The sequence below is a fragment of the Balaenoptera ricei genome, chromosome 8, assembly GCF_028023285.1.
Source record: "Balaenoptera ricei isolate mBalRic1 chromosome 8, mBalRic1.hap2, whole genome shotgun sequence".
NCBI lineage: Eukaryota > Metazoa > Chordata > Mammalia > Artiodactyla > Balaenopteridae > Balaenoptera > Balaenoptera ricei.
Genome location: NC_082646.1, coordinates 2,149,511 through 2,163,116, shown reverse-complemented (window position 1 = coordinate 2,163,116; position 13,606 = coordinate 2,149,511). Strand labels below are relative to the sequence as shown.

Sequence of the window (13,606 nt, the reverse complement as noted above, 5' to 3'; positions counted from 1 at the left end):
TCCAATAATACGTTTTCTCAGGAAATTAGCTCCTGATTATTGCTTTCCTTGGCTTTTTTCTCCTCTAAGTTTTTTTAAGGTTCCATCCAATGCTAAGCTTGCTTTATTTTAAGACCAGCATGTTAGCTCCTCTGGCACTGCACATATGCCATCCCTCACACAGCCTTCAGAGGAGGCAGAGCCGAGTGCAGACGCTCTAAACACCTACCTGGGACGTGGCCGTCACGGCCACCTCTGTTGTCTCCAGCTTGTCTGCTGCTTCTCTCACCTCCCAGCCCTGGGTTTGTGATACCGCATCTCGCCTTTAACGCCTGTGTCTGATCCTCTGTGTTTTCGCTGCACCCCGCTCCCCCCCCTTCCTCTGAGCCTCTCACACCCACCCCCAGCTCTTGAGGTCTGTGGTTTTGCATCTCTTGCTTCCGCAGCCTCCGTGCTTCCCCGTAAGCAGGGCAGGCGCTGGGCATTCAGACAACACGCAGCCGGGCAGACGGGTTCCCAGGCGGGGAGCAAGCGCTCAGCATCAGACTTGGCCGCTTTCTGGCTGTGGGAGCCCAGGTTACCAACTGTGACTCAGAGTTTTCTTTTTGTAAAGTGGAGTCAACGTTGCGAGGGTCCGTGGTGGGGATTACATTTTCCATGTACTGATGTGTAAACACTCAGGAGAGGGCCCGGTACACAGAGGTACTGGTTAAGTGTTAGCTATCTTTGTAAAACATACAGCTGCTATGTTTTTAAACTTTTTTAAAACGTGTTTAACTGTGGACCGCATCCTTGTTCCTTGACCTCAGAGCCCCCGAGCGAGGGAGCCAGATCCTCTGCTGGCCTTTCCTCCAGCTCTCGTTCCCAGCTCCCTTCATCCCCCTAAATGGCAGGTCCACGGCAGTAAACTCCACGTCCGGAGGCTCCGCCAGCCGCCCCTGCCCTCCCTTCCGGCACCCCAGAGGGAAGGGGAGAGCTGGGGATGGTAGGAGAGAGCGACAGGAGAAGGAAGGGTCACAGGGAAGGGGGCTGCGAGAAGGCAGCAGAGGGGGCAGCTTGGGTCAGGGTCCCGGCTGTGAAGGGCGCGGTCGGTGGGCAGTGACGGGCAGAGGACGGGCTGAAGGGAGACCCACCCAGGCTCCGGCTGCTCAGGGATTAGGCCAGTGGGGTGGCCGAGCCCCCCGTGCTGTGACGCAGCTTGGTCACACCAGGTTGTTTCTATTTTATGTGATTTTTCCCTCTTTCTTTCTAAAAGGAAATGATGATGGTTTTTTCCCTTGTTGGTTCTATATATGAAGATCTTCAAACTGCTGGATACAGACAGGATTTTTTTAAAGGAAATGGAATTGCATAGACAGTATCAGAATGTATCACACAAACAGCAGAGTAGGTATTGTTGCATGAGATGGTCTTGGTGCACGAAGGTTTTATTATAGGCCAGAAAAAGATTGAGAATCACGCTGTTCCGTGAGGGAGTTTGATGGATGCCCCAGTGGCCCAATCGGTAGCACCGGGGGGGGCGGGGGTGCGTTTGCAGCCACGCCCCATGCCCCCCACCCCGTTCCCTCCCCGCAATGCACACACTTACTGCTGAGAATGCCTGACAATGACAGACAGACCTTAGGAACTCTACACTGTCACAGACACTTGCCTTACGAAGCAGGACCTCTGTGGAACTGGAACATGGAAGGAGTCGTGAAAAACTCCGAAGCCTCCTTGCAAACAAGGATCGTGTTTGCGTCATTGTTTTTCCTTAAGGTCCCCTCCCCCTCCTCCCTCACACCCATACACTCCTGCCCTGAGTACCTGGAAAGTGCCTCAAACAAAGTGCACACTTAATAAATGCCCCTTGAGGCAAATGGCTGGGTTATAGCCCCAAGGACTTACACAGGCTCAAAGAGGGAAGGTTGAGAGTGTGTGAGCGGGGGTGGGGGTGGGGGTGGGGGGGGTGGGGTCTACATCAGTCCTCACTCATATCCATGGAGATGGAAAGTGTCTAATCCCCAGCTAGGCGTTTACACCTGTGGCTTGGCGAGGTGGCCTCTGAGCATGGCATGCCACCTCAAGTATCAGAATCTCATCTTGGGCTAATTTTCGAATGCTGATGGGTGTATTGATCTGGAAACAAGCTGGGTTAAAAAAGATTCTGGTCTTGTCCACAGACTCAGCCTGAGCTAATCCGCTGTCGATATGCCTGGACCGGGCATTATTGACACTTTAATGAATAGAGGACCATGGTTTCTTGGAGCCAACCCGTCCCTCCTCTTAAAAGCAATCAGACAAACTAAATAGAGCCAGGCTCCCCTGTTTCTGTATTGGAAAGAGGATACATCACCATCCAGGATTTAAAAAAAAAAAAGAAATGTATTTATCTTGGAATCATTTTATTGTACTGAACGTAAACCCTAATTCCCAGCAGAATCGGACTTCTGGATTCTGTTGACATCCCTGTTCAACCCTTTGCAGCACGGTGTTGAAATGAAAGACGTATTAACTTTTCAAAATGGTATTATCGTCATTAAACACATACTCACAGACAGGCACACACATAATAGCAGCAGCAGAAAATAACTAAACTCATATTTCCACCCATGAGTGTGTGTATTTGTGTACATGTAGTCAGCTTCATACATAAATAAACGCACACAGAAGGAAAATAATATTATTTTCACAGAATTAAGTGAGCTTACTAAAGTCTGAGATTATATTTTCCCCCTTTCTAGCAAATACCCCTACTGCCCCGCTTGTTCTTTGTACTGGGTCTTCTCTCTGGTTGTGGTGCTGTGTGTTTAACTCCTGCTGAGACCTGGTGCCACCCGTGCATCTGCCTAAGTGCCAGCCCCTCAGCCCTCTGTGCCTGCCCCACCCTCGCCTTCATTCATTCACACATAAATCGCCACTGAGAAACAACTCTGCTTCCCGGTACCGTGGCCAAGCACTCAGCACATGAAGATGAACGAAACACTGCCCCTGAAGTATCAGTTGCTATACGTGGGGGGAAAATGGACTTGTGTGCCATTTGCCCAAGTCCTCCCCAGGAATGTAGGTTCTGGGAGCGTAGCTGTTGCCTAACTCCTTCCGGAGCGCCGAGTGCCTCCAGACCCTTGGGTGCTCTCGCCCCCCTGGTGTTTGATCGGACATTTGAATAGAGTTCAGAATGACCTGTACAGAGACCAGGCTGGTCCACTTACATGGCAGCCACGTTTCCCGCGGGCTCCCGGGCACTGGCCAGTCCTCTGGCTCAAGCTTGGGCCTCAGGGCTGGGGCTTTCCTTGGCCCGGGTCTTCTGGAGCTTGGCTATGAGTGCACCTTCAGCCCTTGCAGCCCTCAAGGCAAGCCTTTCACTGGTGGCAAGTTCTAGATTTGTGCTTGGCTCCCTAGGATATTTTAAAAATCTGTTGATAACACGTCCTGTCGTCATAGTAAAGGAAAAGGGAAATAGGGGATGCTTGGTTCCTTTTGTTTTAGTGGGTCCATCTCTTCTCTTCTCACTACCTGTTGCTGTTGCGTTGTATTTTCCCTGCGTCTCTTTTTAGGAAGATCGCTCTGGGGCTACCTAAATTCTCCCCAGTCTTTCCCATGCTGTTGGGGCGGGTGGTTTCCACAGGTCTCGGCAGGACTGGTGAAGTGGCCGGAGTGGGGGCAGTGGTCAGGCAGGCCTGCGCGACAGAGAGAAGCCCTGAGGTGGAAGGCACAGGGGTGGAGAAGCGGCCCTGAAGTCGAGCCGTGGAGAGCACCAGCCAGAGGAGGGGAGAGTGTGAGACCCCAGAGGACTCGGGCTGCGTGGCCAGGGCTGTGAGACCAGCCTGCAGGGCGAGGCTGATGGCGCGTCTGACAAACGCCATCCACGGGCAGCGTCCGGGGAGGAGAGGGCTCAGGGCTGCAGACAGAGCCCGGGCCGTCATGCGGGGCGAGTGTCAGAGGCAGGTCGGGAACGAGGGGCGGCCTCCGGAGGAGAGCGGTCCTGGAGCCAGCGTGGGACAGAACAGCTGAGCTAAGGAGCTACTCAGCACAGTGGCTATTTAAAATTAAACGTAAACTAGCTAAAACCAGATACAGTCGGAAATTCACTCCTTCAGTCACAGCAGCCGCATTGCAGGTGCTACAGCAGCCGCTGGGGGCTGGTGCCCCTGTGTTGGGCAGTGCAGATAGAATATGCCCAGAGGCCTTGAACTGCCTGCTGGGCAGCAGGTGCTGAAACAAGAATGGGCAGCACTGACTTCGAAGGCCGGCTGTGGGGTGGAAAGGGGGGTGGGATCTTGGAGAGAAGATGGAAATTAGAAAAGATGGCGGTGCTTTAAAAACAGGAGAGAAGTGGGACTTCCCTGGTGGTCCAGTGGTTAAGGCTTCGCCTTCCAATGCAGGGCAGGTGGGGGTTCCATTCCTGGTCGGGGGAGTTAAGATCCCACATGCCTCGGGGCCAAAAACCAGAAACATAAAACAGAAGCAATAGTGTAACAAATTCAATAAAGACTTTAAAAATGGTCCACATCAAAAAATCTTTAGAAAAAGAAAAACAGGAGAGATTTGTTGAAAAAGATGGAGGCCTGGAGTTCCTCTGTTAGCTACACAGAGTAGGACGTCCGGAGTCCGAAGCTGTGTCCCAAGGAGCAGAGGCAGATCCTAGGGACTGGATAAGTGGGCGGATGCAGGAGGTATGTCCACCAAGACATCGAGACTCTGGCCTTGGAGCCGGGGGCGGGTGAGGCTAACGCATCTCAAGTGCCCTGTGATGAAGCCGCAGGTGGCAGCAGGCGGTGGGGAAGTGGGGAGGTGTTCAGATACCTGGACTTCGTGATTTTCCGATGCCTTGAATTCTCCATTCAAAATGAGTTTGTGAAAAGTTAAGAAATACCACCCAGGGGTTTGCTCGCCCACTTAGGCAGCCAGAACGTAATCTTTTAGACCAGAGTGAGGGCAATCCATCTACGATTTATTAAAATTTGGGTCTAGCGCTTTCCATCTCTTTGACCTCAGGGTGCCCTGCTTTATGAGTGTAATTAATAAGAGGCTGCTTCTCCAGTTCAGCTGCGTATTTTAATCCTTTCCCCCTCTTGATCCTGCTGCCAAACCAAGCTCCTCGGAATATGGAAAAGCTCTACGCCCGTCTCCATTGTTTCTTGGAAGAGGCCCCATCCTGGAAAGCTGAGTGAATAACAATGCTTTGTGGGACTGAATTGTTTGCCAAATTCAGGACAGTATGGAAGACATCCCCAAAGCCCTAACCGTATTTGTAAAAGCCCTTATGTGGCAGTGCAGGAAAACTGCCCTGGTGGTCTTTGGGGACGTTAGGGAATGCTCTCCTTATCAGCGTGCAGAGCCCGACTTGGCAGGTCTGCTGCTATACCTGCTGGGCTTCAATCTCACTTAGAGACCTACCTGCATGACAGAGGAAGGTAGAATGCAGTGCTTATAAAAATGAGGGTATTGGTGTAAAAATAATACTAATAAAAGCTTTCGGCCCTTTATCAGTTTTCTAGACCCTATTTAGGTCTCTCTTTTGTCATTGGAGCATCTAATCACCCCCTCCCTTTTGTTTGGTCTAAATGAGTTTTCCTGTTTCTTCCTGGGCAGAATTAATCTGAAAATCCCTGCTATTGTTTGGTAGTTAATTACCTGCCTTTTGGAGTCAAACAGCTCTGAAGCTCATGTGAAGGGGGTCCCTCCCGCTAATGTCTGTGGAATAAGGCAGGGATGAGAGGAGGAAGCCAGGATGTGGCCGCCCATTCCCTGGGCTGGCGGGATCCCGGAGAGGAAGGGACCAGGCCGGGGAGTAGCCAGCACCCGCAGGTGACTTGCAAACAACAGCGCTTTGGTGGTACCAGCCCCGCATTTACCTGGTATTGTCTCCCTGCTCAGAACCCTCCCCTCTTACCGGCCTGATATGTATAATCGTGTTGCTTTCTAATCCTGAATAATTAATTGACCTTGTCAAGCCAAACTCATTATTATGATTAAGAGAACAGGAACAATAACTTTTAGTTTCTAGACACCTACGCCCCATAGACCCTCCCCACCCGGAACCTGAAAAAAAGGGAATTTGAAAAACAACAGATCAAAGGGAATAATGTGCTCTAATCCTCACACTGAAAGCAGAGACTTCTGTCTCTCCAGCCACAACCCCCGCTGAAGGCAGCCTGCCCCCTGGCCCTGCAAGGCTCCTGTGGAGCTGAAGACACCTTTGCACCATCTGATTTCCATTCGGGCTACACCTCGCTGAGTCCATAGTAGAGGAAGCATAACCGTCCAGCCCTAAGTCCACAGAAGTCACCTTTTGAGCACATCTGCATTCTTCAGCTGCCAGTGGCCTTGTGTGACAGTGGGTCACGTTTGCCATCCCAAACTGCTCTCCAAACCGTCTAGTCTCTTCCTGCCCCCGTTCAAGATATAGATCAAAATGCACATTTGGCCTGGTCGTAAGACTGTACCTCTGAATTCGGCAGAGCTTTCAAAAAGTCAGTAAATTAAATTCCACCACAAAATTAAAGTGTTCCTCAAAGCACCCTGGAGAATGGCAAGGAAGTAGGGCATTTTACCTGAAATTGATTTACAGAATTTCGACAGCATGCAAATGAGGCAACTCGGTTTTACCTGCTGAGTTTTTAAATTTTTTGATGCAGTTATGGGCCATGGAGAGGCAAAAATTCTTAGTGAGTTTACTCAATTTCAGTAAACCCCTGGAACGTCATCCATCTGTTAAGCCAAGGAGGGTAGAGTCTATTAGACTAAAGAAATCTGAGAAAATAGCTATAGTAAAATTTACATAGGCTTAATAATGGCATTTTCTGTGCCTTCTGGTGTCGCTGGGGAGGATCTTTCCGTTTCCTAGGCAGTTGGGAAAACTCGGCACCTGCCTGCTGGTGCTTCCGGGTCAGCACAATAGGTAATAACAGGTCCCCTGTCCTATCCTCCACACCACTCAGAGCTCTAGGGAAGCAGAAAGCCCGGGTGACCCTATTGCTTCCCAGCCAGCCTTGTGGGAGTCAGGCAGCATCCCTCCAGGTAAGCAGTTAGGGCTCCCAAGGGGGGAGGTCTTTAAGCAACCACAGAATTCTTATCCCTTAGGTGGTTTTCTCCAGGGAGTCTGCGCTGCCTCAGATTCCAACACCAGAGAGTTGAGAAAAGTAGCTCTGATTCCTCCTGGATCATAGGTAGCCCTGTAGCCTCCAAATAAGATGTGTTGTCATTTTATACTGGGGAAAGGGCAAACAGCAGATTCTGAGTAAGCAGCACCTCCTAATACATTCCTTTAGGTTCCTGTTCCCATATCAGAGGCTCCCTATGGTTTACTCAAATTGAACTTGAAGCAAATATTTTTAATGAAAGATTGTATGAGGTGTCTTTATGGTTTTGTGATCCATTGTATCTGGCTCATGACTATATTCCTAACGATTCTGGGTGTCATCCCTCTGAGGGTGTGTATAAAGTGCTATCAAGGACAGCATCATTGATTTGAAGGCCATGACTTTTGCAAACGACTCAAAAGTGTCTAAACCCTCCCTCTTCTTGCCAAATTGAAACGTCTCGCTTCTTACGGCGTGGGGAGAAGTTGGTGACCAGGTCTCTTAGTCCATCTGTTGTCAGATGAGGATTGTCAGCTGTCATCTTTCAATTCCATTTAACAGTATTCGGAAGGCAGGCCCTGGGGACACACGTGTTCAGAGTTCCCGCCCTGTCCAGAAGAGGAGACTGCTGTATTATTTGTTAATAACCCTCTTAGAGGGTAACAGGGGTTAGGAATTAGGATGTTTATACGTAGAAATGCCATGAATACACCAAAAGGGAAGAACTGATTTTATCTGCAAGATTAGGCAAAACTACAAGCTTGCGTTTCTCCAGGGTCTTCAGTGGTGAGCAGGGTTTTCCAGGGGATCTGGAGAGAAGCGTCCCAGCACTGGCGTGCACAAAGCTGGAAAGTCTGAAAACGTCTGACATGTAGGAGGAAAAGTGAGGATGATACGAGGTCCTAGGGCAGGGCTCCTGGGGCGAAGCCACTGGACATGGGGCCAGAAAGATGGGCTGCATGTAGGTGGGCCTGTGTATCCGGGAAGGAGCTCAGTGATGAACAGAAGGATGAGTGTCAAGTGGTTTTCCTTGATGTTCTACAAGGGCATCACTTCTCGTCCTCACGGAAGGGTGCGCTCGATTGCTTTGGCAAAGGTCAAATATCCAGAAGGCAATCAGTGGAATAGAAGATGGCAAGTGCCAGGGGGCAACAAACCTTGGAGGAGAGAGGAGTATTGGAAGGAAAGGATAGATCCAAACCCAACTGGTCCAGTGCCCCTCGCATGTCCAGATACAAAGGGGGAAAGACTGCAAAGACTCTTTTGTCATCAGGTCAGTATTTAAAGCACGAAAACATATGTTTTATAATTACATTCGCACTAATGATGATACTCCCTCGGTGTAGTTAAGGTGCCTTTCTTTGTACACTAGCAAACAGAGCCGTTGGCACTGGGGTGCTTAGCTCTGTCATAGTGATGATTGTGCCAGAGAGGTTTAGGATGCTGCCAAAGGTAAATGAGAACCACAGGAAGGGGTCCGCAGCCCCTCGGGCCCGCCAGACCCGCCCACCGCTGGCAGCCACCTCTCACTGGTACCCAAGAGCCGTTGGGTAGAGGAGACCTGGTGCTACAGATGTCTCCAGGCCAACTTAGGATAGACGGTGTCACCCCTTGGAGTATATCTTAAGATTTAAATTCCTGTTGAGTGTCGTCTGTGATAATTTAGCGTCTGATGTTGGTGAGAAATCTAATTGGCTTTTGCTGGAGTTCGGCTCCGTGGAGAAAGGCTCCTGGAGATGTTGGAACAAGATGTTTTTTCTTTTGAGAGATCTTCATTTCATGTTATTTGAGAAAAAAAAATTATTGATTTAAAATTAGGGCAGTTTAATTTGGTGGCATGTTCTCTTTATGTCTCAATTATACATTCATGTCTTTGTGGTAAACTCAGCTGGTAGGGGGATTAAGAATTCAAAATAGAGGATTTTCACTTGGCAAATAGTGCTTTCTACTGTGATTAATTGGGAGTCTGCCCAATGAACCCAGTGTTGGCTCCGTTGGGGATGAAATAGCTTAGCAGAAAGAAGTAAATTTCAGGATTTAGGAGTCCCGGATTCCGGTCTGAATCTTGACATAAGTACCTGGAAAAATGACCTACTTCTTTAATCTATTTCAGGTTAGACACACTTTATGGAAATGTTTTGATGTATCACCCAATCTAATTTGGAGAAAGGTACCAAATAGAAGGAAGCCGAACATTGCTAGAAAGTAACGTCCTTCATTTGTGTAATTGTTTATCAGCATAAAGGTTTCCAGGCTCTTCCTTCCCTTTGTCTTACGTTGGCTACTTTAAACAGTCCTGGTCCTCTGTACCAAGAATGCGTACGTGTCCTGTTGCGGATTTGGGTCTCCATTCCCAGGAGGCTGTCTGGGGTGCATCCCCCTTTCCCCATCATGGTCCCCTCCTTTGCACTCTGTGTGCCTGGTTTTCTGACCTCTGACCTGCTGATGTTCCTCTGCTCTCTTGCCATCACCCCCTTTGCTCTTACAATTCCACGGGTCTGGTTTATGGAGGTCTTAGACTGCTGTCGTGCCTGCACTCCAGAAGGGGGACTTGTGCTCACGCTGCCCCTCAGTCTAAGCACCCAAGCTAGCCACGACCTTTCTCGCAACCTTGAGCTAGGGGATCAGAAAATTTGATTTTCCTTTTCCCCTTTCACTCACGCGTAGACTACCGTGTGTCGAGTACTGAAATACGAGTTGGAATAGATACAAAGATGGCTGAGACTGATCCCTGTGATCAGGATATGAAATGGGGCTGAGGCAGCAATTAGGGCTTGAAGGGGGAACTGCTGGGACAGAGCAGTTCACGAGCATCCTGGGACTAAGAGAGACGCTCCTGCAAGCTGGGGAGCTGGCCTGGGTGTCCGGGAAGGCCAAACAGATACAAGTCTTCTGAAAATGATGGTCTGACATTTTAGCTCTCGGCTGTTAAAATGAAAATAAAACAGCTAGTCTGCCCACACCCCCTCTGCTCTCCATCACCCACACTTTCTCCACTCGCAGCCAGAGTGCTCTTTTCAAGCCTGGATTTGATGGTACCTCAAGGACTTGACCGAGGGCTGCACACCCTGGGACGCTTTCTCTCCGCTCCTGGTTCACACCACGCTCCTGCCTCACTGCTCTCATTGCGATTTACTTTACTTGTTCTTTCTGGTCGCGGAAATGACCAGAAATGGCCTTTCTCCATTCTCTGCCTTCCACCTTGCAGCCCTTCCTCTTTTCACTCAGTTAACCCCGTTTATCCTTCAAACAGTAACTTGAATGCCACGTCCTGAGGGAGCTTCCTCAGACCTCGTGTCTTAGGGTAACCTCCACCCCGACCTCCCCCAGGACTTAGAATCATGCAGCTCTTTGTATTTCTCACCACAGTTGTAATTCGGCATTTGTTTTGTGATTAGCTGATTGTGTCTGTTTTCCAAGGAGCCTGTCTGCTTTTGCATTTTATCCCCAGGGCCTAGAACTTAATAGGGGCTCCCAGGCTACTTGTTGGATCATGAATGGACCCATAAAGCTTCTTTTTTCAATCATTAAGCTAATGGATTTATTGTGTGTTGAGACTGGCTGTGCTAGGCTAAATCATGACCACCCAAAATCTCAGGTCCTAATTTTTGGAACTGTGAGTGTTACCTTACATGACGACGTCTTTGCAGATGTGATCAAGTTAAGATCTGACACGGAGAGAGTAACCTGGATTAACCAGGTGGGCACTAAATGTAATCACATATATCCTCATAAGAGGGAGGCTGGAGATTTGATACAGACACACAGAGGAGAAAGCCACGTGAAGATGGAGCAGAGAGGGACTCAGAGTTGCTCTCCTTGGCAACTGGAGTGACGTGGCCATGAGCCAGGGAGCAGCCTCCAGACGCTGGAAGAGGCAAGGAACAGATTCTCCCCTAGAGCATCCAGAGGCGGTGCGGCCCTGCAGGCACCTTGGTTTCAACGCAGTGAAACTGATTTTGGACTTCCTGGTCTCCAGAACTGTGGGAGAACACATTTCTGTTGTTTTAAACTGCCGAGTTTATGGTACCTTGTTACAGCAGCCGCAGGAAACTAATACACTGGCCTTCAGCCCTGTGAATCCCTGGCGGCTGAAAGTCAGAAAAGGTTGGTATTCCAAACCTGCCAGAAGTTCAGGTTTGGCCAATGTGAGAGCTAAAGAAAGAGTCATCTTGCAGGCAGGCTGTTTATTTCTTCTTCTTCTTTTTTTTAAAAAATTAATTTATTTATTTTTGGCAGTGTTGGGTCTTCGTTTCTGTGCGAGAGCTTTCTCTAGTTGTGGCAAGTGGGGGCCACTCTTCATCACGGTGCACAGGCCTCTCACTATCGCGGCCTCTCTTGCTGTGGAGCACAGGCTCCAGACGCGCAGGCTCAGTAATTGTGGCTCACGGGCCTAGTTGCTCCGCGGCATGTGGGATCTTCCCAGACCAGGGCTCGAACCCGTGTCCCCTGCATTGGCAGGCAGATTCTCAACCACTGCACCACCAGGGAAGCCCTGTTTATTTCTACTTTAAAGGCTTCTCTTTGGACAGCCACCCTTGTAATGTAGATGTTTGTACAACATCAGCTCCTTGTCCTTGGGGTACCTACAGGAGGTGACGGAATAATCCAAATGCTGAAACAGAGACTCTACTTTTTGATGTTGAAAATAACTGCCACCAGGTTCCGGGGGTTGGAGGAGCCACGTGTGATTCCAGTGGAAGGAGGCTGGTGATGCGGCCCAGCACTGGGCCCTGAGATGTGGTTTGGGGATCTGGGATTAGAATTGAAGATAAAGCTGCTAAGTGTTCTCTTGTTAGCTGGGGGGACCTACTCCTTGGACTCGATCACTACTCTTTGTCCCACCGGTGCCTCAAACTCCAAAGGTACAAAATCAACCTCTTGAATTCTAGCTGTCTTTGCCGATGGCCCCCCACCCTGACCCCAAACTTCTCCCTTCTGTGGGCTTCCCATCCGGTCAATGGCAACTCATTCTTCTAGTAGCTCCTGTTGCAAACCTCAGCATCGATCTTGACTCTTTTCCTTCTCCCCTACTCCTCTTCAGTCTTGAGCACTTCTTGTTAGAGTTGCTGAAATGTGGAGTTTATCCAGAATCCCACCACTTCTCCCCGCACCCAGCTCTACTGCCCTGTCCCAAGCCCCCATCATGTCTCCGTCTTCCACTCTCGCTCCCCACCCTCTGCTCTTCACGCTCAGCAGGACTGGTCCTTTACAGGTTTCCTCATCCCTCTGAGCAATCTTCCCAGTCCTTCGCCAGCTCCCTCGGAGTAGAACCCGAAGTCCTTACTGTGGCCTGACAGGTCCTGTACCGCCTGGCGTCTCTCCTCCCTCTTCTTACCCCACCTCTTCTTCTGCTTGTTCTCGGAATACGACAAAGGGGCTCCCACCTCAGGGTTGTGCCCCCTCCCCTGCTGGAGCCCGTGCCGGGTGTCCCTGGGAGCAGGCCCCCATTCTGCAGGTCTCTGCCCCAAGGTCACCTTAGGGAGAGGCCTCTCTGACCACCTGTGTAAGGCAGAGATCCCACCCACCTGCTCACTCTCTAGCACCTTTCTTCTTCGCTTTTCTCCGTAGCAAAGCTCACCTGTTGGCATAACATATATTCACATGTTTAGAGTCGTGGTCTGTTTCCCTCCACGAGGACACGTGCTCCGGTGGGTGAAGGCAGGGACTTGGCTGCTTTGTTCACTGTTACATCCAAGTGCCTAGAACAGGGTCTGGCATGTGGTAGGCACTCAATCAATGTCTACTGCATAAATAAATGAATGAAAACTAGGGTCTGACAGTAAATGAAAATCTTCCCTCCCCTGCCCCCAATTCCAGGGTTTATTCTGTTCCCTTGCTTGCGTGTGAGAGTGTGAACTTTTCTGTTATTTCTATCAAAATGCTGTGGTCACCCTGTTCTCAGACCAGGTGACATTAAGCTGACTTTACAGGGTGGATTTTCTTATCAAGTTAAAGACGAGGGCTAGTGCCCCAGACTGAAGGAACCACACTCAGAGGGAAGGGCTTGAGAGACCTCCGAACGGGTCACTCCGTCCAGCGGCTGGATGGAAAGCACAGGCTGTGAGGGATGCCCACGGCCCGGAGGAGGGAGAGGACCAGATCTCTGCCATCCCACCAAGTCCAGATTTCATCTTGGAAGGGATGGTGAATTATAGGAAGGTTTTAGGCAAGAAAACGGCAGGACTTATGTTTTAGAAGGACCTTTGGCATCAGAACGGAGCATGCACTGGAGGGGTGGTTTTTGAGGCAGGGATGCTGAGAGAGAATGTGGTCTGTATCATGTTATCCTTCATTCCTGATCTGGAGAGACCCCCCTCTCTTGTTGAGCAGCTGCACGTGTAGAGCTTTAGGGCATCTGACTGAGGACAGAAGTTTGTGCACACAAGCAAGAGTGGGCCGGGCCCAGGTTTCCCAGATGGTCCTTTTCCCAAGAAACATGTGTTCTCCATGTGGGATTTGTTAAGGTTGGAAGTAAAATGAGGTTAATGTTTACATCTTTGTAAAAGTTGCAGGTTTATATGTTTACAAATAAGGGGAAAAGACTGTGCCAGGCTTTGTTT

At 49.8% G+C, this 13,606-nt stretch overlaps 1 protein-coding gene across 3 annotated transcripts in view; it reads left to right on the top strand.

Moving 5' to 3' along the window:
• NTM (neurotrimin) overlaps positions 1–13,606 on the top strand; it is a 403,155-nt gene that overhangs the window by 220,781 nt on the left and 168,768 nt on the right. The gene's annotated exons all lie outside the window — the stretch shown is intronic.